General features: G+C 39.3%; 1 pseudogene across 1 annotated transcript in view; it reads right to left on the bottom strand.

Annotated features, from left to right (window-relative positions):
• The window catches only part of LOC306641316 (large ribosomal subunit protein uL23-like), a 40461-nt pseudogene that overhangs the window by 5729 nt on the left and 10495 nt on the right, over positions 1-24237 (bottom strand). Inside the window, exons 3-6 of the transcript XR_013766853.1 lie at positions 22281-22361; positions 15235-15340; positions 11507-11584; positions 4959-5074 (exon numbers count right to left, since the gene is read on the bottom strand). The product of XR_013766853.1 is annotated as a large ribosomal subunit protein uL23-like (transcript). The remainder of the gene's footprint in view (positions 1-4958; positions 5075-11506; positions 11585-15234; positions 15341-22280; positions 22362-24237) is intronic.

The raw sequence follows: 24237 nt of genomic DNA, 5'->3' as shown, positions 1-24237 counted from the left end.
CACGGCTGAGTCAAACTCTCAGAGTCTGGCCAAGCAGCCCTGGGGAACAAACGATGATCTGAAACATGAATCTGCTGGGGAGATGAACTTAAGAACGGCATCTTTTTCAAAGGTTGTCAGGCAAGATTGACTTTAGTTAGTAGGTTCTGAAGACAGAGCCAGAAATGTTAACCTGAGGAAATAAATACAACGTGTGACATACGGTAGCTTTTCACAGTGCTAAATGTGCAGGTAATTATTAAGACCTTAAGGCAGTTTGGATAGTTTCTTCTCTCTCTGTATTTTTCATCTATATCCAGTATATCCAAAACATATCCAGGCAGGAAATACGAACTTCCTTTGGCTCCACCTTCAGATCTGTGACTTGAAGCCAGATTGATATGCTTAATGTCAGAGTAAGTCCTAGGGCTTTTTCTTTCTGAGTTCTGCTATATTGCAATAGGACACGTCAGCTGCAATGTCCCAGCCTGAGGGAAGGGAACTGACTGATTCTCTGTCAACCAAACCAGTGGAACCCCTGTTTGTTGTTATCTCAGCAAGTGCCGTGACAGCACGCTGCCCTCAGACTGTGCCAGGGCAAATGGACAGCTACTGTCTCTTCATCTGTCCCCACTGAATTTTGGAAGTTGCAGCCTCCAGCAGTACAACAATCACTTCCCAAAGCAGGATTTCAGATTTTGGAGGCAAAAGAGGGACAGCTGTGTCGTTTGCAGCTCTGTCTGAATACTGCTTTCTCGGATTCAGTGAGAAGACATTGGGGGAGCGACACTCAGACGTTACCTTCTTTCAAATGGGTGGATCTGTTTTGAGTCATGAAACAGAGTATTGATAGGCACCAATTCAGTTCTCTGGATCCAACTCCATTAGCCTCATAAATCAGGATAATTCCTCCTAGCAGCGGGCAGCCTGTCATTCTTCATGCTCTGCATTGGTATGAATGTTCCCATTTTTCTTAATCATTCCATGTGTTTAGGCAGCAGATGAGACAGGAGGAGTCGGAGGCTGCTAGCCAAATACCATTTAAAACTAGAAATGCCTCATTGATTCTTTTTTTTTTTTTTTTTCTGTGATTGCATCAGGCGGTTTTGATTTCTTCAGCCTCTGACTTCAGGATTTCCTGGGGTGCAGTCTTTGGCTGGCTGCTCTATCTATATTCTTCTTTAGAGGAATAATCTGTTCTCACACCTTCATGTCTGACACCTGATGACTCTCAAACGGCTGTCTCTAGGTCTGTCTTCTAAATTGTGAGTCTTTATTTTCTGACTAAATCACAGTTCTACTTGTTTACCCCCACAAAATTCTTATAGCCTCGGTGAACATACTCCTACCTTCATTGTTAAAATTGCTAAATTAGCAAAGTCAGGAAATAAATATTCTGTGCAAGGGCCATTAAGTGAAAGTTTTTGCAAAACAACCCCTTTTATATTCCTGTGGTTCCTGTAGAGGAGAAAGTACACTATGGATTAGTCACAGATTCAGAGCATTTACCTCACCCGATGGGAACACACCCCAGATGACACCCCAGTAGACCATGGTCCCTGAGCAGGCAATGTACCTGAGCTTTCAGTAGCCATGCCACTGTTCTATGCGGTCAGCACCAAACGCTTCTGACCCATGAGGTGCTAGATAAGGCCTGTAAATCCAATGGGTGTCTGACTGTCGACTCAGAGTTCTTTTGTTGGAGGCAAGGTAGTATAGAAAATTCATATCACAAAGGGTGATTTCAGTTGCAAAGAGCAACGAGTTACAGTCAACCCAATGAGTTATAAACGTTCTTGCCGTTTCTCCCACAGGAGGATATCTCTTCCCACCCTTCAGGACTTACCTTAATGGAGCTAAATGTCACAGAAGTCCACTGAGGGCAAGAGCTACCATATTGTACAGAGTTTTCTATAAACTTGGTTAGATTTTCCCCCTCCAGGCAAGTGATCATAAGGAGGGATGCAAAAGGCCACAGGAGAGATATAACCTAATCAGTGGATTAATCCAGTTAATGGATCAATAGTTTGAATGAATTAGTGGGTGGTAACTGTAGGCAGAAAGGGCATGGCTGGAGAAAGTAGCTCACTGGATGCATGCTCTTGGGGATTATATTATCCCTGGCTTCTTGCACTCAAGCTGTTTCTGCTTCCTGGCTGTCATGAACTGAGTAGCTTTCCTCTGCCTCACCTCAGGTCCAGAGCTATGGAGTTAATCCACCATGGACCGAAACTCGGAAATTGTGAGCCAAAATAAACTTTTCCTCCTCTATATTGTTCTTGTTATATATATGGGTCACAGAAACAAAAAGCTGACTAAAACAAACTGGTAGCAGGGGTGGGGTTGTTGCTGTGACAATCTGCCCATGTAGTTCAGAAACCTTTGGAAATGGTTTATTGGAAAGAGTTAGGAAAAGTTTGGAGATGTAGACTGGAAAAGCCTTAGAATGTTTTAAGTAGAACTTAACGGGCAAGTTTTTTGGGGGGGAGGTATTGGGATTGAATCCAGGGATTTTACCACTGAGCTACATTCCCAGTTCTTTTTATCTTTTAATTTTGAGACAGGGTCTCAGTAAGATGTTTAGGGCCTTGCTGAGTTGCTGAGGCTGACCTGGAACTTGCAATCCTCCTGTCTCAGCCTCCCAAATTGCTGGGATTACAGGCATGTGTCACCATACCTGGCTTAATGGGCAATTCTTGTAGAAGCTCAAAAGACCAGAATGCCATTAGGATGGTGAATAGTAAAGTCTGGGTGCACAAGCTTTCAGAGAAGAAGAGGACTCTATTGGAAATTGGATTAGAGGCCATTCATGTCACCTTCTGGTAAAGAACTTGTCTGCCGGGCTGGGGCTGTAGCTCAGTGGTAGAGCACTTGCCTGGCATGTGTGAAGCACTGGGTTCAATTCACAACACCACATAAAAATAAATAAATAAAATAAGGGTATTGTGTCCATCTACAACTAAAAAAAAAATAAATAAAAACAAGAACTTGTTTACCTTTTGTCTATGAGATTTAAAGGATTTAAAGGTGATGGGCTAATTAACCTGGTGGAAGAAATTTAAGGCAGCATAGCATTCAGGTGGTGGCATGGATATTGCTGGCAGCTTTTAGCCAAGTTTATGGTGATAATAAGAAGAGAAAGCATAGTAGAAATATTTGAAAGACTTGCAATTTGGCCAGAAAAGTGCATGTAAAATTGGGACCAAGGAAGTTGTGGTTGTTGAGGAGATTACAAGTACTTATCAAAGAGTTGATAAATTCTTTACAGAGATGCAACCAAAGAGATGGGTTGGCTTGAGGACACCTCAGGAATTGGCAAGACCATACCCATCACAGGTTCAAGGGTGTAAAAATAAAAATTCTTTTAAAAGACTATGGAGGTATCCTGGTAGGTAACCCTTGTTTAACCCTGTTCAACTGCCCAGGTACTCAGAGGCCACTGGAGTCATGGTCCCAGGAAGCCTGGCTACTGCACAAGCTGATGGTGGACCTGGGTGTTGTTGAGATGGTGCTGGTTCTGCAGGAGTGCAGGATGCTAGAGTTCATAGAGGCTTCCACTGAGATTTTAAATGAAGGCCTGAGAGGTCAGGCAAAGTGCAGGAGCCCGAAAGGAGGAATGTGGGTGAAGGGCTGAGAAAGGAATTGAAGCTGCAGCGGAGAACCAAGATTAAGAGATGCCAATAACATGGATTACATACTGAGGAAAAGTTGCAGAAATCAAACAGAAGTAAGCCAAGAGTGAGGTCATGTGCATTGCAACCAGCAAGGCCATAGGGACAGGGCCACATAAAACCTTTGGAGAGAATGTCCCCATGCCACATGCCCCAGATACTGGAAGAAGAGCTACAGAAGTTGTTTGTCCAACTGGATTCTGGTCTTATTTTGGTCCCATCCCATTTTCATGTGGACTGGAAACCTTTACTCGATACTGTTACATATATTGGTTATGTGTGACTTGCCTTTGGCAAGAATCTGCCATGAGTCTCAGATGAGATCTTGAACTTGGACTTTTGGGCAATGCTGGAACTGTTAAGACTACTGGGACTCTTGGAAATGGACTAAATTTTCTCTTCTGTTGTATCACCCCAAAGTCAACATATTTATACTGATCCTATGACTATGTCATCCTCCCCTTTTCACTCTTGTTTGGGGGTGGGGCTTTGGGATTGAACCTGGGGGCGCTTAACCAACGAGTTACATGTGAAGCCCTTTTTATTTTTTGAGACAAGGTATCACTAAGTTGCTTAGGGCCTCACTGATTGTGGAGGCTGGCCTTAAACTTGTAATCCTCTTGTTTCCGCCTCCCGAGTTACTGGATTAGAGGCCTGGCCCCTTCTCTGTCTTCTGACATTGTGTTCAGCCACCCTCACGGTCACTGCTGTTCTTTCTCAGGGCCTCTGAACTCCAGGCTCTCCCTATCTTAATTGTTCCTCCCGGATATCTGTATATCTCATCTTATCTTCTCTTGTAAGACTTTACTTAAATGTCAACATCTTAGAATTCTCTGATTACCCCATCTAAAATCGCTACTCTCCTGCTCTCCTATCTGCTTCCGTCACCCTATTTTTCTCCTCGTCTTCTAAGTGCTATATATCGCCTATCACTCCTGATAGAATATTCGTTCATGGCTATATCTTCAGTGCATAGAAGAGTGCCTAACACGTAGCAAATGCTCAACCCATACTTGTTGAATTAAGAGATAAATGTATATATTTATCTTTCACAATTATTTTATTCTATTTTCTCCACTATTTTAAATTGGATGTATAATTAGTATTTGTTATTATAATTTAATCTATAGATTACAAAGCATTTTAGTGGGATAATATAGGATTAGAGGAATAATAGCTATTACCCAGGGATCACAGACTTGAAGCTCAATGCATTAATTCAATAGCTGTGTGTTAGTTGCCTTCTGCTACTATAACAAATACCTGAGATAATCAATTTATAAAGACAAAAGGGTCATTTTGACTCACAATTTTAGAGGTTCCAGTCCACAGTGTGTCAGACCTATTGCTTTTAGGCCTCTGATGATGTTACTGAACAGCAATGGTGGCGATTATATGGCAGAACAAAACTGCTTGCCTCATAGCTGGGACATAAGAAAGAAGGAAGAGGTTAGAATTATGCAATGCCCTTTGAGGGTATACCCCAGTGACCTAAATACTTCCCACAGGGGCCCACCTTCTAAAGACTCACCACCTCCCAATAGTACCACCCTGGGGAGCAAGACTTTACCACATGGATCTTTGGGTCACTTAGGACCTAAAATGTCGCAGCTGGTAAACTTTTTCTGTAAATGGACAGGGAGAAAGTATTTTAGACTTAGTGAAAGTTTCTGTTGTAATCACTCAGCTTTGCTACTGTAGAACAAAGCAGCCATGAATAGTGTGCAAACAAATGGGTGTGGCTGTGTTGCCATACAGCTTCGTTTATAAAAACTGTACCAAAAATAGTGTGCCACTATTTACCAATTCTTGCACTGACTGATGTTCCCATTTTGGTGAGATGGTGCATGTGCTTTCAATCGTTGAAGGATATGTAGAAGTGTATCAAGCAGGAAGGAGTACTTAGTGGTTTAGGGTGGGAAGTATGTTTGCTTCGGTTGGGCAATTATATAGGAAAAGTGGTATATATGCACAATGGAGTATCATGCAAGTATGAAGAAGAATGAAATCCTGCCATTTGCAGTAAAATGGATGGAACTTGAGGACATTATGTTAAGCAAAGTAAGACAACACAGAAAGACAAGTACCTCATGTTCTGTCATATGTGGAAGCTAAACACATCAAGGTGAAAGTAGAATAATGATTACTAGGCATTAGCAAGGGAGATGGGGACAGGGTGGGAAAAGGGATGTTGGACGTCTCAGTGTACAGTGGATGCATATGTGGAAATATCACATGAAACCATCAATACGTACGACTAACATATGCTCATCAAAATTATGGAGAAGGTGAATCATAGTAACATTTGCCCTTTTCTTTTTGCCTTCCCAGAATATGAAGCTTCTTTTGTACATGTGCAGGGTTCCTGTCTCCCATTAGAGGGGCTGACAGTTCCACATTCCTTCCAGCTTCCTTTGCATTTATGGTACCAAGCAGAGACACCCACCTGAAGCTACGCAGCAGTACTCGTGGGGAGGGGACCAAGAGTAACTTTCTCTAGTGGCCAGGGACATTAACAGAAAGATTGATGTCCTGGAGAATAAGTGACAAATTTGCCTGTGGATAACCTCATGTCTGGTGTTAGTGGTACTGGTGGTACAGGTTGCCAGAACTGGACTTGGTGTCAGCAGGAATGGCGCCCCCACCCAACCAATTCCGAGTGCTACTGTGAACATCACGTGAGGCTGTGCCGTTCAGTTGGGTACTCCAGTTCCCCAGGTAGTCCTGTGAGCCACCCAAGAGCCATTCAATAAATTCCTTTTCTATTTGAATCAACCAGATTTGACTTCCACTGCCTACAACTAAAAACTCAGATTAAAATACATTATTTTTAGATTTACCAAGCAAACTCGTGACATAGTCACAAAATCCTTTTAGTAGGTGAATATCAACTACATTACATAATTTGTCCCTTGGGTTTTTAAATTTCAGTTGTGATATTTTTAGTTTCTAAAAAGTTAAGTGGCTCTTTCTTTCTTTCTTTCTTTGTGTGCTGAGGATCGAACCCAGTGCCTCCCTCACCTGTGCTAGGCAAGGGCTGTACCACTGAGCCACAACTTCAGCCTGGTTAATTGGCTGTTTACACAATTTGTTTTAAAAATTGTGTATTGTGCCCCTCCCCTATTTTGTTCCTTCTTGTGTCTCTAAACAGGAATGCACCCACCCCACACTGGCTAGTTTGATTTTCAGTATCTCTGCTTTAATACACTTCTACTTTCCACTGTTACCTTTTCGCCCAGAATATCAACGTGACAGCTCCTATTTCACTCAAAAGGTGGTACTTTAATTTGAATCCTTCAAAGATATTCTCACTACCCCTTCACACAACTCAGAAACTTCAACCCACTTTAAACATGGGCAAAAGGTAGGAATAACTACTCACCAAAGATATATGGAAATGGAGAATAAAAATGTGAAAAAAACTCAAGGTCATATGTCAGTAGGGGATTGCAAATTTAAACAAGAATGAGATACTTACATACCCACTAAAATTCCAAGTATTGACAACACCAAATGCTGGCAAGGATGTGGAGTTATCAGAACTCTTATTCATTGCTGATGGGAATGCAAAAACCATACAGCCGCTTTGAAAGAGTTTGGCAGTTTTTTTGTTTGTTTTTAAATATTGGGAATTTAACCCAAGGGCACTCTACCACTGAGCTACATCACCAGACCTTTCTTACAGGTTCTTACTAAATTGCTGAAGATGGCCTTGAACGTGCAATCCTCCTGCCTCAGTCTCCTGAGACACTGGATATGGGCATGTGCCACTGTGTCCAGATGGGTTTGGCAGGTTGTTTTTTTGTTTGTTTGTTTTTTGTGGTGCTGGGGATTGAACCTAGGGCCTTGTGCATACAAGGCACGCACTCTACCAACTGAGCTATATCCCCAGCCCCAAGTTTGGCAGTTTTTAAAAAAGTGAATCAAACACAGTCTTTCCATATTATCTTACAATTTCACACCTTAGTATTTACTCAGATGAGTTGAAAACTTATGTCCACACCAAAACCTATACATGAATAGAAACAGCAGCTTTATTTGTGATTGCCAATAAATAGAAGCAACTGAGATGCCCTTCAGTAAGTGACTATATAAACGAAACTGTGGTACATCAATCCAATGGATTATTATGCAGTGATAAAAGAAATGAACTATTAAGCCATGAAAAGACATTAAATGCCCATTGCCAGGTGAAGCTAGTCTGATAAGGCTACCTACTGTGTAATTCTATCAATGTAATGTTCTGTAAAAAGCAAAACCATAGAGACAGTAAAAATGTCAGTGGTTTAAGAAAGAATAACTAGGTGGAGTAAAGGGACACTATGATACTGAATGACAGATACTTGAAACTGTACATTATCAAAAGCCAATGTATTGTACAACACACAGAGTGCACCCTACTGTACACTATTGACTTAATACATGGCATGAATATTGGTTCTTCAACTGTAACAATATACCACACTGATTCAAGATATTAATAAGAAAGTGTTGTGGGGATGGAGATGGAGTATTTGGGAACTTTGACCTACTCTGCCCAATTTTTCTACAAATCTAAAATTGCTCTAAAAATAAACCATATTAATAAACAATGAGGGGCTGGGATTGTGGCTCAGCAGTAGAACGCTTGCCTGGCATGTGTGAGACCACATATAAATACATGAATAAAATAAAGGTCTATTGACATCTAAAAATTTAAAAAAATAAAAATAAAAAAAAAAACCAAGGCTTTAAGTTTTTAGTAATAATACAAAATAAATCAATTTTGTGGAAGGGAATAGTTCACTGATTAGCAATATGCCTTACCCATATTTTAATGGATCCCCAGATTTATGTGTAGTAGCATATTATTGTTGTTGTTATTTTGATATCAGGGATTGAACCCAGGGGCGCTTAACCACTGAGCCACATTCCCAGCTTTTTATTTTATGTTTTATTTTGAGACAGGGTCTTGCTAAGTTGCTTAGGGTCTTGCTAAGTTGCTGAGGCTGGCTTTGAACTCACAATCGTCCTGCCTCAGCCTCCTGAACTGCTGGGATTACAGGCAAGCACCCCTGCCCCTGGCTACATATCATTTTTTTTTTTTTTCTTTATAAGGGTCTGCTGGAACAAGAGAAGAGCTATGTTAGCCTTTGATGCCTTCTATATGACAACTCTGGTTTTGATTAAATCCCTTTTGATTCACTAATCTCCCAGATAAAGGGAAATAATCTGGGGATTCCCAATAAAAGGCAACACATGCACTTAGTTTTGCTCCCTCCTGAAACTAAATATACTAGACTATTAAAATATAGTTAAAAATTTTTTTTGCAGTGCTGAATGCATGTTAGAAAAAAATGTTAAGGTAAAAAACTGACAAGCTAGAAAGCAGGAAAATTAAAAAAAAAAAAAATCAATGACATTTAGGAACTCATGAAGCAGGCTGATTGGTGATTATTGTCAGCAGTCCAGAGAAAGTGGAATCTTAAATTAGCCAGGGGAAAGCCAAGAACCAGTGACCTGTGTTGCAGAAATGCTTAAATGGCCAGGAATTAGGAGAATCAGTTACCTCCGGAAATGAAAATAAAAGTGGGAGGAACATTTAGGCAGGAGAATTTCTAGAAAATTAGAAAGGGGATAGTTAAACCTTTTCTCCCACACCCCGTCTACCCTGTGCCTTTATAATCTTGGGAGCATGTAAAACAGCATCTCTTGGACTAAGGGTCAGCAGCCACAGTTGACTGTAGGCTTCAGTACCAAGCATGTGAGAGTGTTTTGAATATTGAGTCCTAAGTCTTCTCACTACGCTGGGCTCCAAGACACGGGCAGTCAGACTTTCTAGGCAGGAGATCTGAAGTTCTTCCCCTGGGATTCTCCACTGGGGCTCAGACTAATCCAAGAGGAAGGCTAAAGGTAGCAATTCAAGAATTCCTCAGACAATGACCCAGTCATATCATCTCTCGGTGAAACTCAGAGATGACACATTGCTAAGGTCTGAATGTTTATATCTCCCTCAAAATTCACATGTTTAAAGACTCACTAATGTGATAGTACTAAAAGTTAGGGCCTCCGGAAGTGATTAGGTCATGAGGGTGGATACTTCATGATTTGGATTAGTTCCTTTCTTAAGTAGGTGCCAGAGAACTACCTTGCTCCTGTCACAACATAAGGACACAAGAAGGTGCCATCTATGAACCAAAAAACAGCCCTCACTAAAATCTGCCAACATCTTGGTCTTGGACTTCCCAGTCTTCAGATGTGTGGGAAATAAATTTTTTGTTGCTTATCTACCCAGTTTATGGTATTTTGTTATAGCAACTCCAATAAGTAAGACATATATGTTCAATCAGCTTTTAGTGTTTTACTCTTAAATATGAGCAAATAAGCAATTTAGTACCAGAAAACTGGAGAAATTCTCTGGCAGAAATATAAAAATCAAAATAAATAAACACAAGAAAGAAAAGTTGAGGAAATAGCTAGGCATGGAGGAAAAAAACTTCAAATACAAGAGAAGATATTACATTCTTGAAACAAGAAGCCAAAGTGTTCTTTGAAAGTGAAATTTTTTTGTATATGAATGAAAAATTCAGAAGAGTTGGAAGATGCAGTTGAGAATATATTCCAGACAGTAGAGCAAAAAGATCAAAAGCTAGATGGGTGTGGTGGTGCACATCTGTAATCTAATCTCAGTTACTAGACAGGAGGATGGCAAGTTCGGGGCCAGCCTGAATAATTTAATAAGACCCTGACTCAAAATAAAAAATAAAAAGGGCTGAGGATGTAGCTTGGTGGTAAAGTGTCCCTGAATTCAAAGCTGAATACCAAAGGCGGGTGGTGAGTGGACCAAGAGCAACAAAATAAGAGAGAGAGAAAGAGAAAGAAAAATCCAGAAAACTAGTCCAAAAGGTCTAACATCTAGCAACATCTAGGCAATCCAGACATAGAGAAATAAGAACACTATTGGAAGGCATTAAGAAGATAAGAAAAATTCCCCAAACTGAGTTTCAGACAGAGAGATTTCCCTGAGTGCATAGCACAAGGGATGAAAAAGACCTAGACTTTGACACATTACTATGAAATTTCAGAACACTGGAGACAGAGAAGATCCCACATACTTCCCACAAACTTCCAACAAGAATAAATGAGGTCTTATACCTGGATCAAGAAATCAGAATAGCATTAGTGGGAGGCAGAAAGCAATGAAGAAATGACCTCAAAATTCTGAAAGAAAATTCTTTCTGGCCAGGAATTCTGTACAAGGTATGTATATAAATAAAGGGGGAAAGACATTTGAAACATGCAAAGTTCTCAAAAAAATTTTTTCCATGTGTCCTTCCTGAGGAAGTTGCTGAAATCACATACTATCAAAACAGGGGATCTGTACTGAAAAGGAGTGAAAGAATTCTCCAGGTTGTTTGTCAAGGGAGATCCTAGGATAATACCTATGCGACAAGTCTAATGTGGTCCCAAGACAGAAATATTTAGGAAGACAAAATTTACAGAATAATTTATGTGAATTTAAGCAAACTTTAGAGAGTTTATTTGCATTAGGGGTTAAAAAATAAGGTCACTTATAAAAATTATTAAGTTGAGGGATAGCACACACATTTTGCAGAAAAGGAAAGTGATCCTAGTTGACTACATTGCTTCATTCTGAAGGCATGTATGGTCATAATCATATAAACAATATATTTATCTAACCAAAATTATATCACTCCATGGTAGTGATAAGAATGAGAGCTGCTTGTGTATATGTGTGTTTAGGTGTTCTGAAAAGGAATGACAATTGTGTTTACAACTAGAACAACATGAAATAGCAATTCAAGCATGTTCTTTAGAGTATGGAGGTCCATACAAAGGACATCATCTGCAGATACCTTCGCAGACAGGGAAATGATGGGTAGAATGACTGAGGACTGTTCTTTGTTTTTACATATCCTGTAAAAGTTGCTGACCTTCAAGAAATGAGAACAGAAAGTTAAATGATAATCATAATATTTTGGAGGCATTATTTAGGACACTGCAATAGAGGGTTTTGTTTCTTGTTTGTTGCATTGTACTTACATTAATGTGTAGGCTTTTGTATATATAAAAGTCTCAAGAAGGACTAAGCCAAATTCTTTTTAAATCTTAGTTAATGTATAAATAATCCTGTTATGGTTTGGATGTGAGGTGTCCCCCAAAAGCTCACATGTGAGACAATGCAAGAAGGTTTGGAGGAGAAATGATTGGGTTATAGTCTTAACCTAACCAGGGAGTTGATCCCTAATGGGATTAACTGAGTGGAAACTGGAGGCAGGTGGGGGGGGGGGGGCTGGAGGAAGTGGCTTATATGGGGTGTGGCTATGGGGGTCTGTATTTTGTATCTGGAGGGGGAGTTTCTTTCTCTCTGCTTCCTGGTCATCATGTGAGCTCGTTCCTTCTGCCACACTCTTTCACAACGTGGTCAGCCTCACCTGGAGCCCCTGAAGAACGGAGTTGGCTGTATATGGACTGAGTTCTCTGAAACTGTGAGCCCTCAAATAAACTTTTCCTCACTTACAATTGTTCTGGTCAGGTCTTTAGCAGAGAAAAAGCTGACTAAAACAAATCCTGAGTGAAATATTCCAGTTTACTAGCAAATGCTTCTATTTTTGGTGCTGTGACTCTAAATGCCTCTCCCAACTAATCTACAAAGCTGTGGTCTGAATCTCTCTCCTCCCAAGTTCGGGTGTTGCCAGTGTGATGGTGTTGGGAGAAGAACACCTCTCATGGGGAGGGGCTGGGTGACCTTGTGAAGAGCTTGGCAGAGGAAAGTCATTCCTTTGGCCCTTCCACCTTTCACCATGTGGGGACACAGTGTTCCTTTCCTCTGGAGGATGCGTGTTTAAGGCACCACTTTGGAAGCAGACTGGACCCTCACCAGACAATGAACCTGCCAGTGCCTTGATACTGGACTTTCCAGCTTCCAGAAAGAAATTTCTGTTGTTTATAAAGTACCCAGCCTGTAGAATACTGTCACAGCACAAACTAAAGAAAAAAAAAATTTTTTTAGAGTACTTTTTTTGGATAAAACAAATCACATAGTTTTTTAAAAAAATTAACTATATTATTGTTCTTTAAGAAGTACATTACTATATTTAATAACTATATCACATTCTCTAAGAATGGAATCCAAGCAATGGCAAAGGTCAGCCAGAAAATCAGGCAGCACCACCTCTTCAGATCATTTGCCCTCATTCTAACTTTTGTGATAAATACATGCAGAGTAGGTGTGAGGAAAGTCAGAGGGGTTAGTCCACTTCAAACAACAGGCAGTGCACTTTGCCTGCAACTGAGGTGTTGATGTGTAAATCCAACTTTCATTTTGTTGAAAGAGGATTGAAAATAGAAAGGAATTTTATTTAGCTTCAGACAGCGAAAGTTGAGAAACAGAAAGAAACTTGTATAAAGGAATTGGCTTGAGATAGTTTTTTTTTTTTTTTTTTTTTTTCTACTCAAGATTCCAAATTATGGAACTGCCAAAATAAGCATCCTGCCTGTCTGCTTGTATTTTTGGTGTCTTGATTAATCGCATGGCTGTCCGCATCAGCAGTTTTTAATCTATAAATTCACAGCTCCAGAGAGTTAGTATGAGATTATCCAGACACTATTTAAAGGACTGGAGATCAAAGAAACAAAGGAGCCACTTCATAGGGGGATATTTGAGTACTTTTCTGGTCCTTAGGAACTTGGTAATTTTAAGTAGATATGGTGTATTTGCCAGGCAAATCTCTCTCAACACATTCTCCCCTTCTTAATTTGTTCCCTTTCATTATAAATGGGGTTTATATTCTATGCTTTTAGTAATGGGCAATTATTATTATTATTATTTTTTATTTTTATTTTTTTGTGGTACTGGGGATCCGACTCAGGGCCTTGTGCTTGCGAGGCAAGCACTCTACCAGCTGAGCTATCTCCCCAGCCCTTATTTATTTTTATTTTAAAAACATATTTTTAGTTGTAGATAGACATAATAGCTTTACTTATTTTTATGTGATGCTGAGGATTGAACCCAGTGCCTCACACGTGCTAGGCAAGTATTCTACCACTGAGCCACAACCTCAGCCCAATAATGGGTAATTATTTTAAATAGAACAATTCTATTTTCTACTTGCTGTACTAAAAGCTGTCTCCTATATGGAATCTTATCTTTAACAACTTAGTTTAAAAAAATAAAAAACCTCAGAAAAGCCTCCCTAGAACTCAAGGGACTATAATTATAATTAAGAAAACTTCCAAAAGAATGGAGTCCTGGAAACAGTAAGTGTAAGAAAGCCATATTAATAATTACAGTTTAAAAATCTGCCATACAGAAGATAACTGCAAACTTAAAAGAACTCATGTATTAGTTTTCATAATTTTAAATAGATTCTCAGAGACATATTTTCTAGATAAAATCAAAGAAAGCATTCTACATTTTTTGTATTAGATGCTGGAAGACAATTTGATAATAGCTCTTCACCTTTCAAATGCTGATATATACATAATTTGAGATAGATAGTGCAGCTATTATCATTTATAGATTGAAGAAATTGAGACATGAGGATTTAGGTGATGTGGCCAAACTACATAATGAAAAGCAAAATCAGGCTTCTGGCTCCAGTGTTTTGTTCTTTACCATCAGTAAAAATATTATCTTTAATTATAGGCATTTCCATTTTATACTTCAGTGTAAGAAGAGAATACACAAAACCTTCATGGGTTTGTTCAAGGTCACTCTGTAAGAGAAATGAACAGCTAAGAAAAATAAACACACACCCTGACTTAAAACCCTTTGCTCAAATTACTTGGCCACAATAAATGCGAGAGTGAAGACTAAAGAGTCGTGCAGAACAAACTGTCCATTACTGCTCTTCTTAAGTTTTGCCCCAGATAAAAGGTTTCCATTAAAATCCATTTCTTCTTGGCAATTATGGTGCCTTTGTATAACTACTTTCTCCTTGAGAAACACTAAAAACAAAAAGAAAAACATTTTTCTGGGCAAATAAATAAATATAGAGCAATCCTTAATGATGAATAAAGGTCAGAAGAACTAAATTTCTTATGACCTAAGCATAAAATTATTTCCATCATACAGGTATACAGTATATAACAAGTATGAGCTATTATGTGAACAAATAATTGTAATACTATAGTAACATTTTGTTAATCAGACGTCTAAAAATTAATTTGAAATCAAAGAAACAATAAATGTGAGAGAATTAAAAATAAATTGGACCCTATAGTGGAGATGGATCCTTATTTTGGCCACTTGAACTGCTTCCCTATATTTAGAGTATTTCTTACCATATAAATCTTGGCTGCAAGGAATGTCTCCCACTCTTTCTGCCTCTGGTGCATCTCCCATCTCACCCTTTACCCCCTGGAGGCAGTAGAGTTTACTGCAAGATTGAGTTTCAGCATACAAATGGCCAAGGGGCAAATTTGGTTCTGGTTTGATGTCTGCAATGCCAGCTGTAGGGTGACCACTTTGTCAGTCACATTTTGCCCAGCACATTCTAGGTTTCAGCAAGGAAGGATGCAAATATAAGCCAGTCCCGGGAAAAACAGGAAAAAAAAAAAAAAAAAAAACTGGTCACATTACCCAGTTGTCCTCTTCAGATCAGTTCTGTGGGTGCTGCTCCCGGCTGTTCAGTTTCAAGTCTCATTTTTTCAACTCTTGTCGGAAATTCTGTGAGCCATTCAATACCCTTTTAAATAATTTATAGAAGTATAATTCAATACCTGCAATAGTATGAATGCTTGTGCCACCCAACCCCCAATTCTGTTTTTTTGTGCGTCTGTAGTCCTGGGGATTGAACCCAGGGTTGCTCCACTGCTGAACTACATGCTCAGCCCTTTTTTAATTTTTTATTTTGAGATAGAGTCTCACTAAGTTGTACAGGCTAGCTGGGAACTTGTGATGTTCCTGTCTTAGTTTCCCCAGGAGCTGGGGTTACAAGCAGGCCCCACTGCATGTGGACCCAATTCTTGTGTTGAAACATAAATACTAATGTGATGGTGTTAGGAGGGAATGGTATTACTGCTGGTATATGAGAGGCCCAGAAAGCCTACTATGTGAGGCTATAGGAAGAAGGTGCTGTCTATGAACAGGCCCTCACCAGACACCAGATCTGCTGATCCTTTGAGCTTAGACTTCTCAGACTTCAGAAATGTGAGAAATAAATTTCTGTTGTTTGTAAGTTACCCAGTCTGTGGTATTTTTTCATAGCAGCCAAACAATATCTTCTTAATCGATTAGTATTCTGTTTAATCAGGAGAATTTATCTCTATTATTCTTCCCCAGAACCTTGACTGAGGTAGACACCTTTGTGCAAACGCAGTTTGGGAACCTGTGTTTCCCAATTACCCTATGAGACACGATGCCATAATTCAGATGATTCAGTTATAATAGACCCTGTTTGCTGTTAGCGAATTTAAAAAAGCATTTTTTAAAGTTCTGGAGCTGGAGTTGTGGCTCAGTGGTAGAGCACTTGCCTGGCATGAGTGAGGCCCTGGGTTTGATTCTCAGTATCACATAAAAATAAATAAATAAAGTAAAGGTATCATGTGTCCACCTACAACTAAAAAATTTTAAGAAACGGATCCATTGACAATTAAAAAATATTTTTAAAAAAGTTCTAGAAAAAAAATCATGAATAATGATTGTTCTTGCTTATTTTTGAAATCCTGAGAAATTTCTGATGGTTGAGAATAGTATTTTCTTGGTGATGAGATAAATAAACATTGACAGAAGATAAAATGACTTAAAAGTAAAGTTGTTGACAGAAAAGCTTTGATTTTCCCATCCCATTCCATTCCATAAAATGCTTATTTCAATTTTTTTTTTCTTGTGGTGCTGGAGATTGAACCCAGGGCCTTGTGCATGCAAGGCAAGCACTCTACCAACTGAGCCATCTCCCCAGCCCTGCTTATTTCTCAATATGAAGAATGGTTAAGTCCAAGAAATAAAAGTGGTGACAACAACAAAAACCATCCAGTCATTGGTCTTTGGAGCACGTGGAAAAGTTCTTTGTTTTTCCTGGTCATTATGCAACCCTCCTGAACACACCTACCTCTCACCGCTTCACTTTCATGACATCTTCATATTCATGGATTTTGATTTTAGTGTACTTTGGAGAGAAAACCTTTGATTAAAGACATATTCCTGTTCATAAAATCATTTCTAAAATTTATGTAAATAATGAATTTTTATTAAAGAGAAACAGAAAATGCAGGAATACAGATAGAAACAAGCATCCATTAATTCCTCCACTGCTAACCTTTTGGTGTTCTTTTGGTAAAACATACATGTCTGTAGTTATAAATACATAACTGTTATAAATATATTGGGTCAAACTATACATGCTATTTCAGGGTCTGCTTTATCAGTAGTACTGTGAATTTCTTTGTAGATAGATATAATTTTAAATGACTACACACTTTTACATGTATGTAATGTATGGAAGTATCATAACACGTCAGCAGTGAATTTTGTTGGGTATTTTTAACTTTTGTAAACAATATGGTTAAAGGTTATATGTTTATTACTGAACATTTTTGCAATTATTTCCCAAGGTAAATACTAGCAGAGGAACTTCTGTACCAGCAAGTATACTCATTTCTGATGCTTACCTTTAGTCAAATTGCCTTCCAGGAAATTTGTGCCTTTTGACCTACAAGACTATGTCCATCCTCAACAACATTGAGTGTTATTATCCTTTTAATCTGAATAGGCAAAGAGATATTTCATTGTTTTATTGATTACTAGTGAGGCTAAACATTTTAACACATCTTTTGGCCTTACATTTCTTCGTTTGTGAATTATCTGCCCCTATCAAGTGCCCGTTTTTCTTCATTGTGGATATATGAGATTAACCATTTCATTCTGTTTTGAAATGAAAAGAAGCAAACTCAGATTCTGAAAATAATGACCACCTCCTTCGAGAATGGCCACTATTTGCTTTGTTGTCATTGCCTACTAGCTCTTGTGGGTTTTACAAATTATTTCTTCTCTGAAGCTTTCTAGCTCATTTCCACTCTTTTATTCCCTTTTCATGAAGTCCTGATTTTCAAAATTTATTTTCTTTTATCCTCAAAATTATGATTCTCTGCTTCAACTACTTAAGTATGGATGCCTTGGAATTTATAACTTGTATAGGAAGAAATTAAGCAGGCAGTTCCAAAATGTCATTTAATCAGTTTACTCTTGAGGTTAAAGATACAATTGCCCTTTAAAAACTACATCGTTTGGCGTTTTCTTCTATTTATAGAACATAAAACGTATTGCAATAGGACAGTGGCACTTGTCACAAGGTGGGAGGTCAGAGGAAGTGTAATCAGTATCTCTGGTAGCAGTATTCGCTGGCTGTTTCCTAACTGCTGTTTTTCTGCTGACCTTTGTGTCCCACATTACCTGAAAATACATCATCACCCACTTCTACAGCCTACTTATAGGGTGTCGCTGAAGGCCATTAATATCAGTCACACCAGAGAGAAGAGAAACTCTTCTGGGTTTTGTTGGTGCCCATATTTTCACTCTATTTTTAGCTCTCTGCATTGAATGACAATGACATTGAACATTCATTTAATCTCTGTGCACTCAGTTGCCCTTTCCTGGGCTCATTCTGCTCACACCTCAGAACCTTTTCCCCAGCTATACCCTGTGCTTCGAGTGACCATATGCTCTCTCTTTTTTTCTGGAGAGCCTCAATTTCAGGTATTCTGTCCTTTGCCAAATCAGATGCCAGACCATATGCTTTGTATTTTCTTTGGGGTAAATATATTCATTTACCTCTGCTTCAGTTCCCTAAACTCTCTCATCAAGATTTCTGTTGCTTTTGCTAGACAGTTCATGAAAATTTTTATTAGCTTTTATTTTTAAAAACATAGCTCAGATATCTTCTTTCTGGGAAGGCTTCCTCTGCAGCCTCCTCCCTAATGCTGCCCCTGCCCACTGGATTGCCTGCCTTAGTCGGCTTATTTGGCGAAAGCGGAAGGTGAAGGGGTTTCGCCCCACCTGTTATGAGTTCATTCATCTGTGCTCTGCTGCTCAGGAAGGCGTTCTTTACTCAGTAGAGGACACCTTCATTTTTCTGCTGCTAATGGTTTGAATCATAGACTGTAGAAGGCATATTCTTCCTTCTGGTAGTAGATGGATCTGAAACATCCCCAATAGCACATTTCTTCATCTTGCACATTTCAGTCCAGAATAACACCACAGGAAAGTTATGGGATTCTAGGTGGATTTTCTACTTTAAATCCAGTTGCATAATTTAGGGTAAAGAGGGAAGCTCTGGCACTCTAAGAATCTGGGACACAATCATTGGACCACACACACAGGCACACATGGAACTTCCAAGGATGAACATCAATTTTCAGAGCAGGAACATCAAGGAGGAAAAGAAATATTTTCCTGTCTTATATAACACAGCCCTGGCTTGCAATGGAGTTAGGACTTTATAATACAGAATATTATTAAGTCTTTATCTTTCCCCTCTCCTCTTCTGCTTATTTAAATAGGGATCTCTAGGTCAACCAGAAATAAGAAAATGAACTAATTGCTGAGTTTAATTTCCTCTAAATGGGTGAAAATATAGTATATACTTCTCTGCAGAAAAAGATACACCTAGCCAATGCATAGAGTATTTTACGTAATTGCAAGGCTCTATGGATGTCTCTAGAATGCATTTCAGAATGCTTCTTGTCATATTTATATTTGTACTAGGTACTGGAGAAGCAGACATTAATCAAAGAAGCACACACACAAATGTGAAGTTACTACTGTAATTTTAGGTCCATTGCAGGTTAGTTGCCTTAGGCAGAGAGAGATCTCTGAAGAGTTTCTCTGGTGAAATGATGATTGAAGTAGAACCAACCAGAAAGAAAGACAGAGTTTAGACAGAGGAAGGAGTGTGTTCGATAGTCCTGTGACGGAAAGCAGTAGTAGACACATTTAGGGAATGTTAAGGCCAGTGTGGCTGAAGTACAGAGAAGAGAAAGAGAACTCCTGAAGTTGATGCAGGGTCAGGTGATGAAGGGTCTTATGGAACTAGGGAACTTGGTCTTAATTCTAAGAACACTGGGCACTGTTTTGTTTTTGTTGTTGTTATTGTATTTGGTACCAGGTATTGAACCCAGAGGTACTTGACCACTGACCTATATCTCCAGCCCTTCTTATTTTTTACTCTGAGATAGGGTCTTGCTTCATTGTTTAGGGCCTTGTTAAATTGTTGAGGCTGACTTCAGACTTCTAATCATCTTGCCTCAGCCTCTCAAGCCACCAGGATTAAACATGTGTGCCACTGCACCTGGAAAGAACTCTTCTGAGATAGACATCTGGTTTTGGCTTTGAATAGAACACTCTGGCTATCATGGAGAGAATGGATTATATGGGAACGAGAATGAAAGAGGACAGATGATTTAGGACTCTACAACTCCAGGCAAGGTCAGAGAGGAAGGCAACTTAGAGGGATGGTAGTGGAGGAAAAGAGACGTGTCTGGGTTCAAGGACTAGCATGGAAGTGAACTGATAAAACTGAGAAATGAGTCAAAAAGCAGGGGAGCAGGTAAGAGACTGGAAAATGTTAAGAATAGCTCTGGGTTTAGGGTTTCCATTACAGGTTGACTTGTGGTGTCATTAAAAGAGATCGAGATCAAGTATGCTAACAGAGGACCAAGCACTGATTGAGAAGATATTGTGTTTATTTTGTACCTGTTGGATTTGAGATGTCATCGATTCTTTCAACTGAAGTGTATTAGTCTACTCAGGATGCAATAACAAAATACCACCGACTGGGTGACTTAACAGACATTGATATTCTCACTGTTCTGGAAGCTAGAAGTCCAAGAACGAGGTGTTAGTGGGGTTGGTTTCTGGTGAAGCCTCTTTTTCTGGCTTGCAGAAAGCTGCCTTTCTCATTGTGTCTTTGTATAGGCTTTTTTCCTGTGAGTGAGAGAGAGCTCTGCTATCTCTTCCTCTTATGAGAACATAGTCCTGTTGGATTAGGGACTCATCCTTATGACCTCATTAACCTTAGTTACTTTCTTTCATTTTTTATTTTTTATTTTTGATACTGGGGATTGAACCAGGGGCACTTAACCTTTGAGCAACATACCCAGACCTTTTTATTATTTTATTTTGAGACACAGTCCTGCTAAGTTGCTCCGAGCCCTGGTAAATTGCTGAGGCTGGCCTCGAACTGTGATTCTCCTGCCTCAGTCTCCCAAGACTGGGATTACAAGGCATGAGTCATCCTGTCCAGCTTAGTTACCTTCTTAACTGTCTCTACTTCAGTCACATTGAAAGTGAAAGCTTCAAAAGAGGCATTTTACAAGGACATAATTTGACTCATAACAAAATGTATTATATGGTAGGTAAAATGATGGATACTTTAGTCAAACAAAATTGTATTTAAAACTTGGCTACCATCATCTGCAAAGCCATGAACAGGTAGGTGTGTGGATAAATGAGTTGTAGAATATCCATACAATGAATTTTTACTCAGTAATAAAAAGAAAAAAAAGTATTGCTACACATTACAACATGAATGAATCTCAAAATAATAATGCTGAATGAAAGAAGTCAAACAAAAAGATCTGATATTATTTAAATAAAATTCTAGAAAGTGCACACTAATCTATGAGAGAAAGCAAATCAGAGGTTTCTTGGGACAGGCATGGACAGGGAAAGGCAGGAGAGAGGGATTATAAAGATCATGAGAAAATTTGGGGAGATGGATGTATTCATCATTTTGGTTGTGGCAACGGTTTCATAGATACAGACATGCCAAAAAGTATAACTTGTATACTTTGAAAATGTGCAATTTATTTCATAATTTATCTTAATAAAGTTGCTACACTGGGGGAGGGAAGAATCAAGGGAGGCTGTCTCCATGCCCTGACAAAGGCCTAGAAGTCCTTCGCAACTCACAGTGAAAAGCACTGGCCTAGCACGTGTGAGGCACTGGGTTCTATCCTCAGCATCACATAAAAATAAATAAATAAAATCAAGGTTCTGTGTTCATCTACAACTAGAAAGATTAAAGGTCCTATAGTATATAATAAGGTATACGTGCAAGAGGCTAAGGGCATATATATTAAGTAAGGTCCCCACGCCTTGAGAATCGGCCTTGTGACTTGCCTTGGACATTACAACACAGCAGGAATGATATTGTGTGCCAGTTCTAAGTGTAGACTTTGAGAGATCTTGCTTGCTTCCATTCTGATGCTCAGAATCTACCAGTCCCAGTGAAGAAGCCAGGGCCGCTCTGCTAGAGGATAAGTGACATAGGACATAGTCATCCCTGTCCCCTCAACCAACACATTGCTAAGCCACAAAACAGAACCTCTTAGCTTCCTGGAAACAGACCACAGATGCATGAGTGAATCCAGTCGACACCAGAAATTTGCCCACCTGAGTCTAGCCCAAACTGCTGACACCTCAGTATGGTTTGAAAATGATTTGTTCCCACCAAAACTCATTGAGGCTTAATTCCTCAAAGGGACAGTGTTGGGAGGGAGGGCTTAGGGGGAGGTATTTGAGTCATGGGAGTGGAGCCTGAATTAATGCCGTCTCAAGGGACCTGTTTAGTTACCAGTGAGAGAGGGTTGTTATAAAGCAAGGTTACTCTGGGGCATGGTAGCAAATACCTGTAATCCCAGTAACTCAGAAGGCTGAGGCAGGAGAACTGCAAGTTTGAGGCCAGCCTCATTAGCTTTGTGAGTACCTGTCTTAAAATTAAAAAAAAAAAAAAATATTGTCACGATTCATCTTCCACCTTCACTGCTGATTACAGTATGAGGCAGAATTATTTCCTAAATTTTAGATTCTTTTAACAGAGGAGGGAACCAGAAAGACTGAATTGTTATATACTGAGATGGAGAAAATTTCAGGAAGAATAGGTTTGAGGGAGAAAAATCAAGTTTTAGCTGTGTAAAGTTTTAAGTACCTATTAAATATCCAAATTGTGACGTCTAGTAGGCAGTGTGACACATGAAGTTTAACTTATGACACTGGAGTTCAGGAGAGAGATCTGAGTCGGAGATGTAAATTTGGGGTTGCCAGCATACAGGGAAGCTATTTAAAGCCACCGGGTGGAATAATATCCCATGGGAGGGACTGCAGATTCCCATAATTTGTTAGGAGCCACAGTGAAAGGATGATTTTAATATTGGTGCACGCTTTAGAGGACCCACACTGATACACCAGGGAGGAGGAAGAGAGAAAAGAAATAGTGAAAAATAGAAATGAGAGATAAAATATCTCCAGAAAGAAGGAGAGATTTACCTTGGTTCTTAATTTTCCAGTTCCTGGTCCACCCATATGTGGAGCCCAGATGTATTTCCTGCCTGACCTTGAGTCTGTGAGAAGCTCTTATTTTAAAAAATAATATTCAGGTGTGTTGGTACACTCCTGTGATACCAGCTACCCAGGTGGCTGAGTCGGGAAGATTCAAGTTCCAGGCCGCCATCAGCAACTTAGCGAAACCCTGCCTGGAAATAAACTAAGGAGGGCTGAGGGTGTAGCTCAGTGGTGCAGCACTCACCTAGCAAGCATGAAGCCCTTTGTTTGATCTCCAACACTGAAAAATAATTTATATTTCATTTAAAATTGATTTAATAGATTTTTATCGTTGCTGTCAGATGATTTCTAAAACATACTATTCTTTTCAACATATTCCATGTTACTGCTAATGTTTTTCTCATGTTGTTCCTTCTGTCTAGAACATTTTATTTTATTTTTTTTTAGTTGTAAATGGACATAATACCTTTATTTATGTGCTGAGGATCAAACCCAGTGCCTCACACATGCTAGGCAAGCGCTCTACCACTGAGCCACACCCAGCCCCCTAGAACACGTTCTTACTCTAGTCTCTATATTTCAAAATCATGCTGTCCTTCAAATCTCAGTTCAAACACCATGTCTTCCCTAATGCCTTTTCCACGGAACTATTTGGCTCTGTGTGACTGCAGCCTTTAGTTTGTAGCAGTATAACACTTATATACTGCTTTATAGGATTATTTGTGTATGTCTCATCTGGCTGACTGTTGAGAAAACCTCTCGAGGGTAGAAAGCATAGCACATTAATTTTTACCACCTTCCCAAGCCAATACATGGCCGATGTTTGAGTAATTGTGAGTGAATGGATAGGTATACAAAAGTCTTGGTGACTGAGGTCTAAGGAACATCGGGGTGTCAAAGTGGATAGCCATCCATGAGATACACACGCCTGTTCCTACTAGTCAGTCGGTATATTCCCCTATTGACTTGGTTATGTATACTCTCTTGGAATGAGATAATAATATGACTGAACTGAAAGCTATTTAAACTGTTGGTGCCTCAGAATAGGACAGAAGGATGAGGTGAGTCAAAACATTTAAGTTAATACCCCTCTAAATGCAAAGGGAAGCATGTAGTTCATAAATTCCTATGAATAAGGAACAACATCTATATATCATAAAGCCCATAGTTGCATAGTGACAGTATTGATGACGGTGATATTGACTTCCTAATTTATTCAGTACTGGTAATTCCTGAACACATTAGCAGCATTATCTTCAAAGGTGATTAGCAATTAAATTTAAGAAGATGTTTTATTTGTATATT

The sequence above is a fragment of the Sciurus vulgaris genome (assembly GCF_902686455.1).
Source record: "Sciurus vulgaris genome assembly, chromosome: 12".
NCBI classification, from domain to species: Eukaryota; Metazoa; Chordata; class Mammalia; order Rodentia; family Sciuridae; genus Sciurus; species Sciurus vulgaris.
The sequence above is the reverse complement of the archived record's forward strand: the minus strand, read 5'-3'. Positions and strand labels throughout refer to the sequence as shown.